Below are 20,789 nucleotides of genomic sequence, written 5' to 3' on the forward strand. Positions count from 1 at the left end.
CGCCTGCCAACCTAGCAGTTCGAAAGCACCTCCGGGTGCAAGTAGATAAATAGGGACCGCTTACCAGCGGGAAGGTAAACGGCGTTTCCGTGTGCGGCTCTGGCTCTGGCCAGAGCAGCGATGTCACGCTGGCCACGTGACCCGGAAGTGTCTCCGGACAGCGCTGGCCCCTGGCCTCTTAAGTGAGATGGGCGCACAACCCCAGAGTCTGTCAAGACTGGCCCGTACGGGCAGGGGTACCTTTACCTTTACCTTTATTAGATAACCAGCAACTGGAGTTATGGGAAGCTTGTAGGACCCAAGCAAACAAACAGAAACAAAACCTGCTGTTTTTAGAAACAAGCTACCACTGCCACCTGACAAGCTTCTCCTCAAAATGTGCAGCTGAATAACTGTAATGTGCTTTTTGTGTGGCTACCTTGTGAAAAATGCAGCTACCTGAGACTGAAAGTCAGAATGTTTAACACTATTGCACTATTACTCCAGGCCAGTGGTCAGCAACCTTTTCCAGCCATGGGTCGGCCCACCGTCCCTCAGACCATGTGGTGGGCCGGACTATATTTGGGGGCGGGCGGGGGAAATGAATAAATTCCTATGCCCCGCAAATAACCCAGAGATGCATTCTAAATAAAAGCACACATTCTACTCATGTAAAAACACACTGATTCCCAGACTGTCCATGGGCCGGGTTTAGAATGCCGCATCTGGTCCCCTAGCCTTAGGTTGCCTGCCCCTGCTTCAGGCCCAATTCAAAATGCTGGTGCTGACCTTTGAAATTATTATTATTTTAATAAGGGACCTGGATACTACATAAGTCACATGCTCCTACCATAATGCCCAATGTGGAAAGATAGTTTCCTAAGGCACAACCTTGCCCATCGAAAATGGAAACAAATGGCTTGGTGAGTGCAGTTATATGTGACTGTGTCTGTTGTGATGGCTTCCCACCCCCCAATTGCTTAGTTTCTTTCCCTCTTTTTCTAATACTAATAGTAATGTTAATGTTTCTTTCGTATGGTATTTCACAACTGCCAGGTACGCAGAAGACAAGATCTCCTTTGGGCTTTTGATTCTGCTTTGACAGTTTGCCACAACAGATTAGAAATATGCTTCTGCTGAAACTAAAAATAACAAGAACACCTGAATATGAAATGCAGATAAGATGTGCCATATGCAAACATGGAACAACCACAACCAGCAATTGTTTTATTTGATTCCCTTGCAAGCTACAACTATTTTCCCCTCATCATCTCCTCATTAGAGCAGTTAAACATTTATTTATTCATTTATTTATTTAAAGCATGTAGGAACTGCTCAATATTTCAAAAATGTAAGCGGTGTACAGTGCAACAATGCTAAATAATATAATTACAATAAAAATACAATTTAAAAAAACAGTAAAAGAGTAGTAGGTAAAGTCAGTGAACACAGAGCTTCGGGTTGTGGTCACTGGCTGATACACAAATAATAATGGCATTTAATTTTATTGATTTATAATATTTATAATATTTATCTTTTCCCTGAAGAGCTTAAGGTGCCATATATAGTCTCCACCCCCTTATTAATCTCACAAAAAACCCACTGTGGTAGGTTCAGCTGAGAATGAGTGACTAGCCCAGGGTCATGCAGAAGGCTGGAACAGACTATATCCTGTCCTTGCGGTCATTTAACCTGATCTGATAATCAAAAACGAAACCTTAGTTATTCAGAAGTATTTTCCCCTCACTTTAACTACTTCAACTTCAATATTTCTCACTGATTATGAACAGGCAGAAAATTGGAATGGATAAAAGGCTATACTAGGTCAGATTATTGTTACTGAAGCCCAGATTTGGGGGAAAGAATCTCTGTACAAAAAGCACCATGCGAACAGAATAACAAGTAGTAACCTGTTTCCACATCTTTCCCTGACATCCAATTTAAATGCTAAAGCAAGAATATTTAGAATATCTCTCTATATGAGTGGTGTGCAAGTCAACAGTGATGATTTAAACACTGTTCAGTTGCATGCATTAAACTACATGGCGGGGGACAAACAGACACAGCGTCCAGAAACACAGTATTTTACAGTCAACATAAGAGGAAAAAGAGCTAGTTTAATCCGGAATGTTTTAATGACTGCCTAAATGTCCTGGTGGGACGCAGGTGGCGCTGTGGGTTAAAGCCTCAGCGCCTAGGACTTGCCGATCGAAAGGTCGGCGGTTCGAATCCCTGCAGCGGGGTGCGCTCCCGCTGCTCGGTCCCAGCGCCTGCCAACCTAGCAGTTCGAAAGCACCTCCGGGTGCAAGTAGATAAATAGGGACCGCTTACCAGCGGGAAGGTAAACGGCGTTTCCGTGTGCGGCTCTGGCTCGCCAGAGCAGCGATGTCACGCTGGCCATGTGACCCGGAAGTGTCTCCGGACAGCGCTGGCCCCTGGCCTCTTAAGTGAGATGGGCGCACAACCCCAGAGTCTGTCAAGACTGGCCCGTACGGGCAGGGGTACCTTTACCTTTACCTTAAATGTCCTGGTGTCCCATAAGACTTAATTTAACACTGTGTGTGTGTGTGTGCGCGCGCGCGTGTAGGTTGGGGGGAGGGGTAATAAGTAAATCAATCTCACAGCAAAGCTTGCAAATCTGTTATCTGGACTCAGTGTGAGTCCCCAATCCTCTTGAGCAGATTTGGAGGGTGTGCAGAAGGATGCAGGGAAAAGGGGAGGAGGAGTTCCTTTACACAAGTCTGTTGTCTGAGTGGAACAGTAGCACTGGATAATAATGCAGAATCAACAAGAGCAGCCGTCACATCTACCAGTAGTATAGGAGTGCTTCTTCGGCCTGTTACCACTGGTGCTGAACAACTTTTGACTGGCAACTTCAAGCCGCCTCCTGCTCTCTCTTCTTAATGGTCCCTTATTAGCTTCCTCCTCCTCTGACAACAGAAACCCCAATCTCAGCAGAGGTCTTGGAGGAACAGGAGGCTGCGTAGCCTGCCTGCTATTTCAGGGCAGGCCTGACATCTCCCCCAATTCCACAAACTTCTCTGGTCTGTGCCAGAATGCATGTTAGGCCACATACATCAATAGTTTTGACTTCACTTATAGTGACTGTTAAGTTGTGGGTGAACATATCAGACGACACAACGATTCTTCAGACAGCTCTTATTTATTCACAGGCCAGAACAGAACTGAACTGAAGGGTTCAGCCAACCTGCTTAAATAGAGCTCAACTACAATGCAACAGTAACCACTTTCTGTAACTATCCAATCACTGAACGTCACTTTCAATTCCTTGTTTGCATATGCGGACCTGAGTGAAAACTATCTACAGTATCCCCCTGCTGGCTCAGGGTGAGAACTTCAGTATATAACAATGACTCTCTTCTTTTCATGGAAATGACTGATAAAAAGTTCCACAACTTCCTCTGATCTAGATCTCCTACTACATCTTCTACTATATTCTTGAACATTTGCCAGCCTCTTAAAAGACCTAGGACAGAAACATCACCTACACTTGGATTAGCTTCAATATATATTTCGTAGCAATTTGTTTAATTCAGCCACAAGCAATATCATTTCATTGTGGAGCATCATCCTGCAGAAAAGCCCTGGTGGCAACTGGGTTGTTTTTTTACATATCCAGAATGGTTTCTTATTCCTGAAGCTTTTCATTGAATATGACTCAAGGCAGCCAGATGTATTGACAGTGTCTTCAAAATGGAATGTGTGTTGTTTTTGAAACATTTCAAATGCCCTTTTTAAAAACAATAGCTGGTTTAACTTTGATGGCAACAACCTTAAGATGAGCTGTGTGACGATAAAAGTGATTAGCAAAATATTAACACTTGAAAAATTACAGAGTCAAGGGTTTGAATCATTCCCTCAAATTCAGCTAATTACACATCCCTCTCTTTATTGTCTTTGGCTCGAAGTCTTTCACTCACACCCATTTTGTTAATCTGTCATTACGCACACTGCATTCCATGGGGATTACAGAACATTTACAAGAATAAAATTAATGTGCCACAGACAAATATGTATGTCCTCTTTTCGTTTCCGGTCCAAGTTATGAGACAGGGATTTAATCAAAGGCATTAAAAGTTATCTGCTGTTTATACTTTTTTTTGTTTGTTTGTTAAAAAATAATAATTCTGCAGAGAACTCATCCTTTTTTGTTGTTGGCAAGACATCTCCATGGTGACAGCTGCATCATCAAGCTAGGAGAGGTCTTTCATCAAAGCAAAGGTTTTTCATTTATAAAGGAGGGGAGGAAATGAGATTGTATTTACAAGAGTGCACTCTGCAAACGAACCGGAGGCTCCGCGCAGTTAAAAATTGAAGAAGCCCCATTGCACTTGTGGGCTCAATCAGATCCATGTGTCACTTCTGGGCCTAACCTACCAGAAACAGCACACAGTTGTGTAGCATGCACAATTCCGTTGCAGCATGAGGCAGACTCCAGCCAGCACTCTCCAAAGGCACGCTGTGAAGTGTGCTGGGAAGAGGGCAAACAAAATGGGGAATATAATGATGAGCATCTAAAAGGCTTCCCTTCCTTCAGCTCAGCCTTCATAGCAGAGTGATCCCAGGCCAGGGTGCAATTGCATCAGGATTGTTAAAAACAAAAAGCAAGGGCAGATTAAAGGATACAGACAATAAGCACCAAACCAAATCGGTACAGTGGCCTAGTTGCAATAATATATGTACCCTAAAAGGCCTCTGAAGACCAGGTGTGTTCATGTGCGTTGCTGTATTTGTGCACTGTGTATTCATCTTGTTTATTGGTCTATGACTGCTTTTTATTAATATTTTGGAAGGGGTCCTAACATTTGCTACCTCTCTGAAAAACACGCATGATAGCCAAGCACTTTGGAAATGGGGAGGAAAATCTGTTCAGAAAGAGAACAAAACAGTTGCTACTGTAATTGGCTTCCTCCCCTCCCTAAAATGATGCCTATTAATGTAAATAGCACCATGCCAAATTATTAAAAAGAATGTAATTGTTGCATCAAAAAGTATTTACCAGCTATGCAAGGGAGGGGGGTGTTAAGGGAGGAAACCCCCAAATTCCCCAGAAAATTTCAGCTCCAACAAAGAACCATTCTTATTATTTTAATGTAATGTTACATACAAATTAAATTTGTATTTGAGTCCTGTGGATGAATTCAAGAGTCTGCAAATTCAGAGTTTGCTTGGTTCTTACGTTGGCTCATTGGCCTGTTCCTCAAGGAAAGGCAGGGCTACATAGCTGAACAGAAAATGCAAAGAAGAAGTCATCTTGCTTTGTTTTAGAACAGGAAATGCATAACACGGGAGAATCAGAAGGTTTACAGAATCAAGAGTGGGAGTCAGAGAGGTCTATGCAATGCTGTGTGGATGGCTTTTCACTTATGCAAGAGGAGTTTCCCTTCCTTACCTCACTTTCCCTGTGTGTTCCCAAAATCTGCTCCAGATGGTCCCCCAATCCTCTGGGGCAGATTTTGAGGGTGTCTGAGGGAAATTCTATGGCACAAGCAGAAGCCTGTTTCTCAAGCAGAACGGCAGTGTTGGGTACAATCTGGTGGTTCAGAAGCAGGACAATTATCTCTCTGCACAAGATACATATTGCAATCAAGTCTTCTCTTGTTTCCCTTTATTGCTGTTTTTTCTTCCTTTCTCCATCCTCCCTCTGTACCTTAGTTTGCAAGTGTCCCAAGGCAATTGCACCAATTCACCACACTCTTGGATAGTTTTTGTTTCATTTTAAAGTTCCTATGTTAGGTTTCCATCATTAATTTTTATTTATACATCCATGGTGCAAGCTTCTTGGGACCAACACTGGTCCGTTTTGCATGTCTAGATTTTTCTTTGCCAGTATTACAAAGAGCAATGTGTTGCTGATGCTGGATGAGAACCAATACTTGCCTGGGACCACCTATTGAGTTTATGTCTGAGAGAAGATCTGAGCCAATGATTTCCCAGTGTACAGCTCACATTCCTAACCGCATCTTAAGCAATGTCATACTGCCAAATTAATTGTTTTGGCATGCGAAAAGACTAGATGTCATGTATCTAGGAATAACAGAGGGCCTAAAAGATCACACAGGGAGGATCATGCTAACGTTCCACTTCTCTGAAGGACGGATAAGTTATTTCTAGCACGTTCCAGCACAACTGTGTGTGCAATGACGATGCCCTGGGAAATATCACACAGGCACAAATACTCCGTATGGGATCAGTCCACCTCATGAATGGAATTCTAATGTTTTCTCAGCTGTGATGTTTCGACTAACACAAATGATTTTGGGAGGTAACCACAGAGCTAAGGCCTCATCCGCACTATATATTTAAAGCTGTATCATACCACTTTAAACAGTCTTGGCTTTCTCCCAAAGAATCCTGGGAAGTGTAGTCCGTTAAGGGTGTCCAGCGTGGTTTCACAATCAATCCCTTTTCCTAAGGAACTCTGCGAATTGTAGCTGTGTGAGGGGAACAGCAGTCTCCTATCACTTCTCAACACCCTTAACAAACTACACTTCCTATGATCCTTTGGGGGAAGCTGTTTAAAGTGGTATGATACTGCTTTAATTGTATAGTGCAGATGGGGGTCTAAGGGTTTTTAGGATATTAATTTATGCTTTAGTATATCCATACAGTAGAGACCTTTCTTTTCTCGTTCTCCTCTACCCTCAATAAATATTTTGCTAAGCCTAGGAGATACTGTTGACCCACAGCCCCTATTCATTTCAACAGAACTGTACAAATTCTAGTGTGAACAGCAATAAAATAAATAAAGGCATGCTGCAAGAGAAGCACTTTGAGGATTGCTCCCACAAAAGATACTTCCTTTTATAATCCCACAAACATTGCTTAGGCTCTTTCTATCATCATTATCTATCATCAAGAAAGAGACTCTTAGCTGCACTGTCCATTAGTTTGTTCACATTTTATACAAAATATAAAATCTCCTGTGCATGTTTTTAGTTCAACAAAAATAGGTTTTGTATAAGGTTAGGATTGCTCCCACAAAAGATACTTCCTTTTATAATCCCACAAACATTGCTTAGGCTCTTTCTATCATCATTAAAGGGAAAGGCAAATAACCATCATAAAAATCTTACAATTAAACCGCTAAATGCTTCCTCCCAATTGCGAGCCATTTGGTCATGTCCATCACAAAGTTCCTCTGCATGATGGGGAAACTGAAACCAGGCTAAACACTATAAAGTATGCTCATTTTATTGCAATCCAATACCCAAGCAACCTGGCAATTCATCAGCATATGGCTGTGTGACTGAGATTTCACACACCTAAACAATAAAAGGGGAAGGAAGAACACAATACCGCATTGCTATGAGATGGTATTTCAATGCAATCTGTTCTTAAGAAGGGATTAGTTATAAGAGAGCAAAGCATCCTAGGCTGGGCTCGACTAATGTTTCTGAATAGGTGACATCAATAGTCTCTTGCATTTAGAAGGGTTTTCCTCTGCCAGATTTGCACTTTGCTTTGCTTTGAAGTATAGTGCAAGACTGCCATTTGGTGGCCAGACATTCAAAGTGATAAGGTATAGTAGTCTATTCAGAACATCAAATGTATCAGTAACTCTTAATAAAACAACTTCTATTCACAGAATTGTGATGAACTAACAAAATACTTAAGCTAATATTTCAAAAATAACCCTCATCCATAAGGTTTACATAAGACCCGCTTATTTGATGCCCTATAATAGTCTAGAAGTTCAAAAATATAATTACATCCACTCTCATTTGAAAAAGTGTGAGAACATCACACTAATTTCCAAGAACCACGGTCTTTTGCTTTTTTTTGTTTTGTAGTGGCATTCCTAGAAACTTCCATTTTTTTAAAAAAACAGCATTTAATCATTATAGCAACAAACACTACATCTTTTTGATGTACGCTATGGCTCAGTTTGCGCATAATGCTAAGCCAAATCATGGCTTAGCATAAACACATGTTTGTGCATGTTTTCCCAAAAGGAGATGGTAGCCATTTTGTTTGTTCTCCAGGATCCGGATCCTGCCACAGGACTGTGAACAAGACTATAGTTTTGTTAACATGTCATCCAAACACAGGGTTGTGGTTGTCTCCACCAGAAAACCACGACTTGTAAACAAAGAACAAATCTTGATTAGAGCTCTTGGTTTGTATGGAGGAAGACAAACCATGGCTTAGTATTGAGTAGTGTGGCGGCATCAACACAGTGCCCACACTGTCCTCTCCAGGAACCCATGCATTTACATTAAGGCATGATTTGGCTTAGCATTACAGTGGTACCTCAGGTTAAGTACTTTATTCGTTCTGGAGGTCTGTACTTAACCTGAAACTGTTCTTAACCTGAAGCACCACTTTAGCCAATGGGGCCTCCTGCTGCTGCCGCGCCGTCGGAGCATGATTTCTGTTCTCATCCTGAAGCAAAGTTCTTAACCCAAGGTAATATTTCTGGGTTAGCGGAGTCTGTAACCTGAAGCGTATGTAACCCGAGGTACCACTGTACATGCAAATTGGATAGTCACATCAGTTAAGAGGCTCCATTTTGGAAGCAGATTTTTTTTTGTTTTTTTACAAATGTTTATTGTAATCCAGATAGCTTGAGACAGTAGCCATTTTTCAGTTGTTAAAAGCATGTATGGGAAGCATTGGGGCAACAGGCTATATATCCAGAAAGAGACATGTTTCAAAGTCTGAAGTAATCAGACAAAAAGAAGGAGGAGGAGGAGGAGGAGGGAAGAAGAAGAAGAAGAAGAAGAAGAAGAAGAAGAAGAAGAAAAAGAAGAAGAAGAAGGAGGAGGAGGAGAAGGGAACTTCTGTCACAATTCCACTGAACTTGCATGTGTCATCTGCACTTCATGGTGGATGTGTGTATTTTAGTATTATCCCTCCTTATAGCAGAAACGCACTGAAATATTCAGCAAGGTGGGCTCCACAACATTTAATGGCAACTGATTATCCAAAAGCTAGATTTCAGGCAAAAGCAGTTTCAAACATGGCCACCACTAGGTAGAAAACTCATGTGATATCTTAGATGCATGCAAATGCATTTCGAACGAAAATTAATCTTCTTCCCCTGGAATAAAATGTTAATTGCATAATATGAACCTCACTGCAAAAGCCAGGATCTGACATTTCAATATTAGTTAATTTTTAGGGAGAATATTATATTGCTAACGCTTTTGTAAATTTCATCTCTTTAAAGCTCAGGCAATAATGAAGAGTCTAACATACTGTCTGGAATTCTAACCATTCCAAAGTATCTCTGTCCAAGTTCAGAATCAGAATACAACAATACCAAAGAGAAATGTGGGTGCATTAACAGAAATTGGGCAAGAAAACGGAACACAGATGTCAAGTTTCAACAAGTCATTCCACACCATCTACAGCTGGAACTAGTACAAAAGAAACACACATGTGGTGATAATGTAAGCATTTCATGGAATGATAAGGGCAGTAAAAGCAGCTTAAAGTGTAAACCCCTGAACCTTGAGACACCTTCTTCAAATTCCAAAAGTGAATGTATAATAATAATTCAGGCCTTTTGTACTTTAGGAAAATGACAACGGAGACATCTGCAATCTTGGGAAGGGTGAGGAAGGGAGAGGTCAGACATACTCCTTTACTGCTCTGTTTCCTGATCTAAACTGAGGCTGTGCTGCCCCCTTCTCAAAATGTCCAGCAGGAAGAAAAAAGCATAAAAACTGGCAGAGCTAACTGCACACTGCAAAATCTGACAGGGATTTCTCCAATGTTATATTCCACCTACATTTTCCTCAAGGCACCAAAGAGTCATTTTACTTTATAAAATTTAGCAAGCCAAATCAGGTTTGCACACAATTGTACATCTCCCTCTTCCTTGATAGTAATAAACAAATTTATTTAAAACACACCATTTGAAGGCTCTGTTTACTATAAGTGCTGGAGTAGCTTGTCCCCACCCCCACCCCCAAAATGCACCCCAATGACAGCTTCAATAGTTGTTTTAGTTTTATAATGGATTATGGATTCAATGGTGTCTCTATCCACCAATATTAAATGGATCTGCGAAAGGCTCTTGGTTGAGGTGCCAATAAATACTATGGGAGATGATGAGGGTGGCAGACAAGGCCCATTCAGGAGCAATGCAGTAATACCAGAGGCATCTCAGCTCTAATGAGTCCACCGGGCACCCCTGAAGTTGTGCAATGGCACCCTGAGTATTCTGATTGCAAGAAAGCAGATAATAAATCTTGAGAAATAAATACATTGAGGCTTTCCAAATTTGACATTATTAGTTTTATTAATACTGCTTGCATTCATCATCTTTGAAACTGTGAAGAGTGATAAGGTCCTGCTAACCTACAAGAGGGGGAGAAAAGGAGAGCTTCAGCGGTGTGAGTTACAAATGAAACATGTCTGCAACTGATACTTGATGTCATTACTTACAAAGCTTGAAGGCTGTTTTAGGAACAAGTTCGGTCAGACAGAAGCATTTTTTTTTTTTTTACTTCTCTGTTGTAAAAATGGAGTGGGATACTACCACAAATTAACAGAAATTGAGTTTCAGTGATTCATTAATGTTCTCCCTATTGCTATAATGATGGAGACAGGGACAACCAGCACAATTTTAAAGAATTTGTCATTGCCTGGGCATGTTGTACTCAAGAATACAAGAGGGATAAGAAAAATAAAATAACGGGGAGGGGGGGAAGCGGGAGAAAATAAATAATAATATTTGGATACAGTATATGTATGTTGAATGTAATGTTAAATTGCTAAAAGATGTTTATTTATTTTTGAACACATCATTGTAGTATTGTTGCACTGTAAGACCTAAATAAAATAAAATAAAAAGGCACATCCACAAAAAGAAGAGAGACAGAGACAGAGAAAATAACGGGAGGCTTAACATGGTGTCAACCTTGACCCAGAATTAAATTCAGTGGTGTTTTCAGCATCATTTTTATGGATTATTGTTTGAACGAGCCAAAATGAAAAGCATTACATGAGATCCAGAGATCATGAGATGCAATGGTACTCTATTCTTCTTTGGTCAGACATCACCTGAAGTACTTACTGTGCCCAGTTCTGGATATCACAGTTTAAAGAGCATATCAGTAAACTGGGGCATGTGCAATAAAATAATAATGGCAAAAGTGGGAAAGGACCTGAAGATCAGGTCCTCTGGGGAAAGTTTCAATCAACTGAGCATTTTTAGCCTAAAGAAGAGATGATATGATGGCTATCTTCAAATTTTTGTTGCATAGATACATTCTGTTTTATGCTGCTCCTAAGGGTAAGGCCTAAGGGACGTGGGTGGCGCTGTGGGTTAAACCACAGAGCCTAGGACTTGCCGATCAGAAGGTCGGGGGTTCGATTCCCCGCAACGGGGTGAGCTCCCGTTGCACGGTCCCTGCTCCTGCCCACCTAGCAGTTTGAAAGCACATCCAGGTGCAAGTAGATAAATAGGTACCGCTCCGGCGGAAAGGTAAACGGTGTTTCCGTGCGCTGCTCTGGTTCACCAGAAGCGGCTTAGTCATGCTGGCCACATGACCCGGAAGCTGTACGCCGGCTCCCTTGGCCACTAAAGCGAGATGAGTGCCGCAACCCCAGAGTCAGCCACGACTGGACCTAATGGTCAGGGGTCCCTTTACCTTTACTAAGGGTAAGGCCAGAATCAACAAGTTCAAATTAGAAGAAAGGGGATTTCAACAAAGCACTAGGAAGAACTTCCTGCTGCCATGAGCTGTGAAATTTAGAAGGCGTGTCAAGGTGTTGGCAGTCTGACCAGAAGTGATGTCATGAGGACTGAGTGCTGAGGAAATAGCATCACAAGCCTGATAGGGGACAAAGATGATGTGTGGGTCTCAGTCACCAAGAAAGAGAAAGGTAAACAGGAGCTGATAAACCAACATACGGGAAAGGAAATGGGAGTGAACAAGGCAACAGCAGAGAGAATGAGGGTGAATGTTAGAGATTATGGTGAAAGAAAGTAGGCCAGGAGCCTGGCATGAAGGACAGAGTGAACATGGGGAAAGCTGTAATGGAGGGCAGAAAGGGAGTATGACTCTGTATGAAGCAGAAGAGGAGGAGGAACAAGCAAACAACCAAGTAGCAACAGGCAGAACCTGGTAAAGTAACAAGGTAAAGGTAAATGACCCCGGATGGTTAAGTCCTGTCAAAGGAGACTATGTGGTGCGGTGCTCATCTCGCTTTTCAGGTAGGGGGAGCCGGCGTTTGTCCATAGACAACTTTCCTGGTCATGTGACTAAACCACTTCTGGTGCAATGGAGCACTGTGACAGAAGCCAGAGTGCACAGAAACGCTGTTTGCCTTCCTGCCACAGTGGCACCAATTTATCTACTTGCACTGGTATGCTTTCAAACTGCTAGGTCGGCAGAAGCTGGGACAGAGCAACAGGATCTGACTCTGTCGTGCATATGAGACATTGTGGAGCTCTGAAGGCACTTGGGACTTGCACGGAAATAAGGTAGAATTATAAACCTGCTTTACTCTTATTTTCCTTTGGCCAGGGTAATGGAGAAAACTCTCCAAAGGTTAGCTCGACATTTATGCAACTCTTTGGAGATTTGTTCAACAGTATCTGTCAGGAAAGCACAAGTTTGGCACAAATACTGCAAAAAAATATAAAAAAATAAACCCTATGACTGAAGGTTTTCCTCTGTCACAGTATTCCACATAATACCTGTTTGGTGTTACAGTTTTGAAACTTTGTTAATTGCCAGGAAGAGAATAAGTGTGTATTGGGCGAGTGTCTGGCTGTACCTATATTCAATGCTGTCTTATGTAGCAAGGTGTAGGGATAGGTGAATCTGTCAAATCTCAGTTTCTTATTTTTTCAGTCATACGTTCAGTTCTTCACATTTACATTAGTGTGATGTTCCCTGCCCCCAGTCATCCTGAAGATTCGTCAGCATTCTAGTGTGAATTTCTCCTAATATATAAGTCTCTGGATGCATGTGGGCCTAATAGACACATTTTTGCAAAGCAACTTTCCCTGATATAATGCATTTTGTGTTATTTTCACTAACACATGCATTTTTAGACACCTTTTGCTTTGGCATGTACATTTTGTAGCCATTACTAGGCTAAAGGACCATACTGCAAAATTCAAAGAAGCGTGAAATTTGAAGTGTGGCTGTGTTTTAAGCTCATATATTGTTTCAGAAAGCAGAGATTTTGTTCGTGTGCCTTTAAATGCAAACCCAATCTAATTTTATCCTTCATCCTTAGTAAGGTGTCATGGTAAGCTTCAAAAGATAAGACAGGCACTGCCTCTGTGATATGATCTCATCGGCTCTTGGATGGTTTCCGAATCCCTTCCTTTAATCACAGTGTTATCAGTGCTCAAGTGGGAAGGCATAAATTTCTTGATGTGAATTTATTTTATGCCTAAAGAAGTCAATTTCATTTAGGACAGCTAATATTTTGTTTTCTGCAAATCTGTTGTCACACAATTCCATGGAGAAATCTCAGCAGTGGTTATTTCAGGAGGCGGGGGCACGCCTATGAATGGCATTTCTGGCAAGTTGTAATATTCTATTTGCACACACGGTGGAGCTGCAAGCCAACAAAACAAAACCTGCTTTTAGCCAGCTACATGCAAGCAGAGAAATATTTTATCTCTCAAACGGAATACTTCTGCAAATGGGCAGTGCATTCCATTAAAATGTCCTCATACACCATTATTATTCATCTTTGACAGTAATGAAGCAAGAAGTCCAAGAATATTAACATCTACCAATACTATGCATACCGTCCACTATACATTTCAGGAAGTTGTTTGTCCTTTATGTGTTTGGACACTTGTTAGAATACTGTAATCAAACGATGGCTCCTGAGATGAAGCGGCAGGTTTTTGCCTATGTTTGGATATGACTGGATGCCATTTTGAATCAAGAAGCTGGACTGAACCTTTCAAAACTGCACAGATTTTAACCATGGATTTCAAAACTACATGGATTTTTGTTGTTTCAGAAATGCTAGGTACAAGGTAGCTAGTAAAATATATCTTTATCTAGATTGAGATTGATATAGATAGATGATAGATAAATAGATGATAGATAGATAGATAGATAGATAGATATAGATATAGATAGATATAGATAGATGATAGATATAGATAGATAGATAGATAGATAGATAAATGATAGATATAAAGATATAAATTCATTCACTAGCAAATAGAAAGGTATATAATCTGCAAGCATTTTACTGTCAAGGAACGGCACAAGAGTCCTCTAACTTTATCCTCCAGGGGAGAGCTAAACCTTTCTGTCAGCAATCTGCAGACTGCTGCTGATAACTGCTAAAACTATTTACTGTTTGCTATTAAACAGTGTACTGACAGTATTTTGTATGAAGGCACCCACAACCTCAGACGTGAGATGATGTTCAGGGCTGGCAAATGGAAATGGGTGAAATTCAAGCAAACTCCACAAACCAACAGAGTCAACTACTGTTGCATTTCTGCTTTCACTCTATGCTTCAGTCTTGTGTTGGGGTTCCCAACGTGGCATCTGTGGGCACCATGGCACCCTCAGACATACTCCTAAGCACATGCAAAGGCCTCTTGCCCCTCCACATTGGTTGATGGTTATTTTTTTGGTTGCTTGGTTGGGAGATAGTTGCCTGTTTGGAAGGGAGGGTTGCCTGCCTCTTTTACCTGTTTTCATCAGTTTTGGGAGGTGTAAGTGTAGGTTGTTGGTTGGGGAAGATTCTGAGCATCCCTTTTCCTCTGCAAAACCTGTGTTTTGAGGTATTTCTTAAACTTCTAATTGCATCCCTGCGCCCACAAAGATTATGGATCCATTACATATTATAATAATAATGTCTAATCAAAACTAGACTCCATTTTTATTTATAAGAAATATGACTGCTTTGCAATTCAAGCGACACTACACGATGCATATGCAATGTATTTAACACAGGAGTGCACAACCCCAATTACTAGAAGCCTACTTTGATGTTTTTTTTACTAATTCAAGAAGGCTGTTGCTATGTTAATCACATATAAGTGCTGCCTTCCAGTTAACCCCTTTCTCTGTTATCAACCTTTATCTCTGTCCACTCCACCATATGCTCTCTTGCTCCTCTCTGCATCGGAACAGCTCTCTCTGAAGCCCTGTTTTCTCTTTCCTCCAAGTGCACACTCTCTTCTCCATGAGCACTCCCACCTCTATTTGCCACCCTCTTTTTTGTTTCCTCACCCGCTCTTCTTTCCACAGCCTTGCCTCTTTATCGCCCTTTGTCAACTCTGCATCCCACAATAACTTTTGGAGCATTTTGTGCTTATATGCTGCTCCTGTTTTGACCACTCTTCTCAAAAACTGTCGTTGCTGTTGGGTTTCTTTTTAAAAAATTAAAAAAATAGTAACATTTAGGGTTGCTGCCGTTAATAAAGGTGGATGCAGCATATATTGCTTTTTAATATTGCATGTTGTTTTCTATCTCAAGTTCATTTTGAGGAAATAAAGGGCAGGGTATCATTAAAAATAAAGTAGTACTGCAAGGCGGTACTCAATATAGATGGGGTGTGATGCTTAGAGTTGCTCTGAATGGATGTCAAATCTTAAACAACAACAACAACAACATGGAACTGCTTGCCATCACTTCTCGACATCTAGCTCTTCCTCCCACATGGACATGTCCCAAACTGACTAACCTATCTGGAACATCTCATCCCTTGCTTTTTCCTGTAAGACTAATTGCAGTCGTTAACAGTCGTCAACTGGTTTACCACACCTATCAGCCAATCACCCATTCCCACCACCCTTTTGAGTAATACCCCTCCCCACCCTCTCACTATATATAAGGGCCTGGTGACTTCTGTTTCAGTGTATCTGAAGAAGTGTGCATGCACACGAAAGCTCATACTGATAACAAACTTAGTTGGTCTCTAAGGTGCTACTGGAAGGAATTTTTTTTATTTTGTTTTGACTATCTGGAACAGTGTAGTGTAGTGTTTAGAATGTCTGACTAGGACATGAGAGACCAGGGTTCAAATTCCCACTTGGCTATGAAGCTCATTGAGCGACCTTGAGCTAGGCATTGCCTCTTAGCCTAACCTACCTCACAGGGTTGCTGTGGGGATTAAATGAGAAGAGGGTGGACCATGTATGCCACCTTGAGCCCCTTGGAGAAAAAGGTAGGCTGTTAATGCAATCAGTCCATCAGCAATGAACTGCCTCACTTCTCCAGTTGGCAAGCCATTTCTCTCTTCACAAATCCCTTCTCCAAATCTATTATCTTCTTTAGCAGTGCCTTTTCTGGACCATCTGCCACTTTGTCTGCAACTGTGCTGCTTCCTGATCCTCCCTCATCCCATCTTTTACTGCTTCTTTATCAATCCTTGTTGTTCCTATCAAGTCAGGCAAATCTCATGTGGTCTGAAAGCCCAGTGGCAGGGAGACCGTTAGTCCTATGGACTTACAGTTGAGGCCAACACACACTTGCTGCTGAATATCTAGTGTTTATTCACTACATTTCTATCCCTCTGCCCAAAGCTCTTAAAGAAGCTCGCAAAAATAGCAGATAAACTTTAGCAAATGCAGTTCCTTCAGTCAATAAAACCTATGCATGTTGTTGTTTAGTCGTTTAGTCGTGGCCGACTCTTCGTAACCCCATGGACCAGAGCACGCCAGGCACTCCTGTCTTCCACTGCCTCCTGCAGTTTGGTCAGACTCATGCTGGTAGCTTCGAGAACACTGTTCAGCCATCTTGTCCTCTGTCGTCCCCTTCTCCTTGTGCCCTCCATCTTTCCCAACATCAGAGTCTTTTCCAGGGAGTCTTCTCTTCTCATGAGGTGGCCAAAGTATTGGAGCCTCAGCTTCACGATCTGCTCTTCCAGTGAGCACTCAGGGCTCATAGCTTTATGTTATACAAAAATGGACTTGTCCAGGTCATGGCTTTAAAGGTAAAGGGTAAAAGGACCCCTGACCATTAGGTCCAGTCGTGTCCGACTCTGGGGTTGCGGCACTCATCTCGCTTTATTGGCCGAGGGAGCCGGCGTACAGCTTCTGGGTCATGTGACCAGCATGACTAAGCCGCTTCTGGCGAACCAGAGCAGTGCACGGAAACACTGTTTACCTTCCCGCCGGAACGGTACCTATTTATCTACTTGCACTTTGACGTGCTTTCGAACTGCTAGGTTGGCAGGAGCAGGGACCCAGCAACAGGAGCTCACCCCATTGCGGGGATTCAAACCGCCGACCTTCTGATCGGCAAGTCCTAGGCTCTGTGGTTTAACCCACAGCGCTAGAGAGGTTCTATTTTTCTGGTTTTTCAATCCATGTTTCTGTTGTTTGATGGGCTTAAAGCAAAACATTAAGATGTGGGGAAACCCAATTCAAATCACTACTCAGCTATGAAGTCCACTGAAGCAGTATGGGGCAGCGAGGCTTGTGTACATCTCCCTCTTTCAGCCTAATTCCCCCTTTTCAAGACTCCTACAAGGCTAAATAGTTGGTGTGGGCTCCATAAAGGAAGGATATTATAGGAATATGAAACTGTTATCTTCTGATATAGATATCTCTGTTTAAACTGTGGCTTGGGAATAACAATGCCATATATATATATATATATATATATATATATATATATATATATGTTACCTCAAAGCCAGAACAATATTGTGTATTAGACAGAGATGCATTATTTGCATTTTAATACATTTTTATTTGCATTTTGATTTTAAAGTGTTGTAGCGTGCGTGGTGCATGGGCACTAGAAGGATGGGAAAGAAATGTTTATGTGCATAAAAACACACACAAATAAATTAAGCTAACAGCTAAAATAAGAGAATCTAATGATAATTGGTTGGGTTGGTTTTTTTGTTTTTTTTTAAGAATGGAAGCCTTTTTCGGATTATTTGAAGAAATATGATAATCCTCAAGCAGGTTTTGAACTATGAGCAGCAGAACAATTAAAGATTATTGCGTTGTGACTATGTTAAGAAAGAAGGAGGGCAGAGTGTAGCAAAGGGGGGATAAGAAAAACATCATGGAAAATGGGATGTTGGTAATATCAAAGCATGTTTTTAAATATGTATTGGAATTTTATGTTGAACTTTTGGAAACTTAATAAAAATGTGGGGTTTTTTTTTGGGGGGGGGGTTTAAACCCAAATAAATTAAAGAACCAGCCATCTCTAACCAATTGGGGAAAAGATGAATTCTTCATGTGCTTGTATGCCCATAAAACATTTAGTGCTGTAATTATTAATGTGTTACAGCTTTCCGTAACCAGATGCCCTCCAGATGTTGTTGGACGGGAACTTTTGTCATTGCTGATCACTAGCCATGCTAATTGTAGACCAAACAACATCTGAAGGGCAACAGGTTGAAGAAGACTGGCATATTGGATTATATTGATCAGGCCCTATTCAGTATCCTGCTCCATAGTTGCCTTCAGAATGCCTGGAAGAGTCAGCTGTTTCTTGATTACATGGGAAGGAAATATTTATGAGGGGTATGGAGTTATTTTGCACCCTCTTTCAAGTTGTAGAGAGAACACACACCCAGGCAGATTGAGAACATGCTTCAATTTGCCTGAAACTTTAGGTAGGCTTGATGTTGACAAAAGAAGAAGAAGAAGGGAGAAGAAGAAGAAGGGAGGCTTAGAACTTTTCTTTATAATAAAACGTTTGTTATTTAATGGCAAAGGGCTATAGACTAGTCTGAATGCTTCTTCTGTCAACAGTTGCCAAGGCTCCAGTGCTCAACACGAACTGAAGAAATAACTATTTACTTAGCACAAGGTCCAGCTGGGACTGAGAACTGGGAAATGTATGGGCAACAAGATAGCATGCATTAAATCAGTTAGAAAGGCTGCAATCAGATTTCCCAAAATAAGGTCCAGTTTAATGAGGAGCTGGAAAAGAAGCCAAAAAAATCAACTCAAGATTCTCCTTCTAATACATATTGCCTGCTGAATCAGCCAGAACAAGGTTCTTCAGATACCTGTTCCCAACATATGTAAGATATCTATTGGTCATGGAGAACAGAACAAGCCCTTGTTTTTCTGGAGTGGAGTGTCTATTTGACAGCTATCATCATCATCTTAGATTTATTAATTGCCTTCTAAACCTCTGTTTCAATATGATTTCCAATGTGGCTTGCAAACCCACCTACTCCAACTCCAAAACAAACAATAATCAAATATAAATTTACTACACATTTGAATATGAAAGCCTAAATAAAGTACAAGCCACACCCATCTCCCATCATCCTTGCAAACTGATGCTGCTTTATCCATGACAAGTCTGTTGTTGTTGTTTAGTCATTTAGTCATGTCCGACTCTTCGTGACCCCATGGACCAGAGCACGCCAGGCATTCCTGTCTTCCACTGCCTCCCGCAGTTTGGTCAGACTCATGTTTGTAGCTTCGAGAACACTGTCCAACCATCTCACCCTCGGCCGTTCCCTTCTCCTTGTGCCCTCAATCTTTCCCAACATCAGGGTCTTTTCCAGGGAGTCTTCTCTTCTCATGAGGTGGCCAAAGTACTGGAGCCTCAGCTTCAGGATCTGTCCTTCCAGTGAGCACTCAGGGCTGATTTCCTTCAGAATGGAGAGGTTTGATCTTCTTGCAGTCTCAAGAGTCTCCTCCAGCACCAAATTCAAAAGCATCAATTCTTCAGCAATCAGCCTTCTTTATGGTCCAGCTCTCACTTCCATACATCACTACTGGGAAAACCATAGCTTTAACTATACGGACCTTTGTCGGCAAGGTGATGTCTCTGTTTTTTAAGATGCTGTCTAGGTTTGTCATTGCTTTTCTCCCAAGAACCAGACGTCTTTTCATTTCGTGACTGCTGTCACCATCTGCAGTGATCATGGAGCCCAAGAAAGTAAAACCTCTCACTGCCTCCATTTCTTCCCCTTCTGTTTGCCTTCCCCTTCTATGACAAGTCTATGTTTGCTTAATTCTTTCTCCTATACTGAAGAGCCAAAAGGCACAGCAATTGGTTGCTTTCTTGCTACTGTGTTAAACTGCAGTATCTTAACAAATAGCTGTTTCCATGGAGATGGCAAACGAATATTACCCATGCTGCAATGAGCTACTGATTTCATCTTTAACCATTAGCTGTCAAGCCACAGCTCATTCATTATTCATTTGCTGTAAGGAAATGGCTAAAACCCAGAACACTGGAGCAGATTAAAATCTGTTCATGCAGGGTTGCAAGGGATGGGGGGGGGGGGTTTGGAACACACCACAAGTTAACTACTACGCAAGAGTCACCGAGTCCGAGTAATCCTTCTTTTTGAAGATTTTTCTAAGCCTCTTGTGCATCATCCGTTCAGTTTAAGGAAAGCGCACACAATGTTAAGTTGAACTGATCTGGATGAATACATAGGCTGATTCTAAAAGAGCCTGTTTCTGAATGTCAATGTTCTTATGCCACAATTAAAATTGGATGCATTTTAAAGGGTTTGGCACAATACAGGAACACAGTATATTTCTGACCTGTGAACAAGCCTCTAAGTATGTATCTTCACTTTGACTTCTTATTTTCAATATAAAATACCTATGGAACAGAAGTGTTCATCTGACAGGTGCTTTGGGACATGCTACAGATTTGGAAACAGAAACGCAGCAACAGAACATGTATTCAAAAGGAATGTGTCTACACGTATTATCAGAACAGAAATGAATATATCCACTGATTTGTTTGTTTTAATTTTTTTTTTTGTAAAATTCCACTTCAGTTCTCTTCTGCCAAGTGAATAACTTCTGCCTCTCAGGTAAATCACCCCTTTTTTAAGGCTTCAGAGTTTCATTTCCTGATACAGGTTTTAGTAAAACATCTCAATCTTGGGTTAT

General features: G+C 41.4%; 1 protein-coding gene across 4 annotated transcripts in view; it reads right to left on the reverse strand.

Moving 5' to 3' along the window:
* DCLK1 (doublecortin like kinase 1) overlaps window positions 1-20,789 on the reverse strand; it is a 214,520-nt gene that overhangs the window by 106,282 nt on the left and 87,449 nt on the right. The window lies entirely within an intron of this gene.

This window comes from Podarcis cretensis (genome assembly GCF_951804945.1).
Source record: "Podarcis cretensis genome assembly, chromosome: 4".
Lineage (NCBI taxonomy): Eukaryota > Metazoa > Chordata > Lepidosauria > Squamata > Lacertidae > Podarcis > Podarcis cretensis.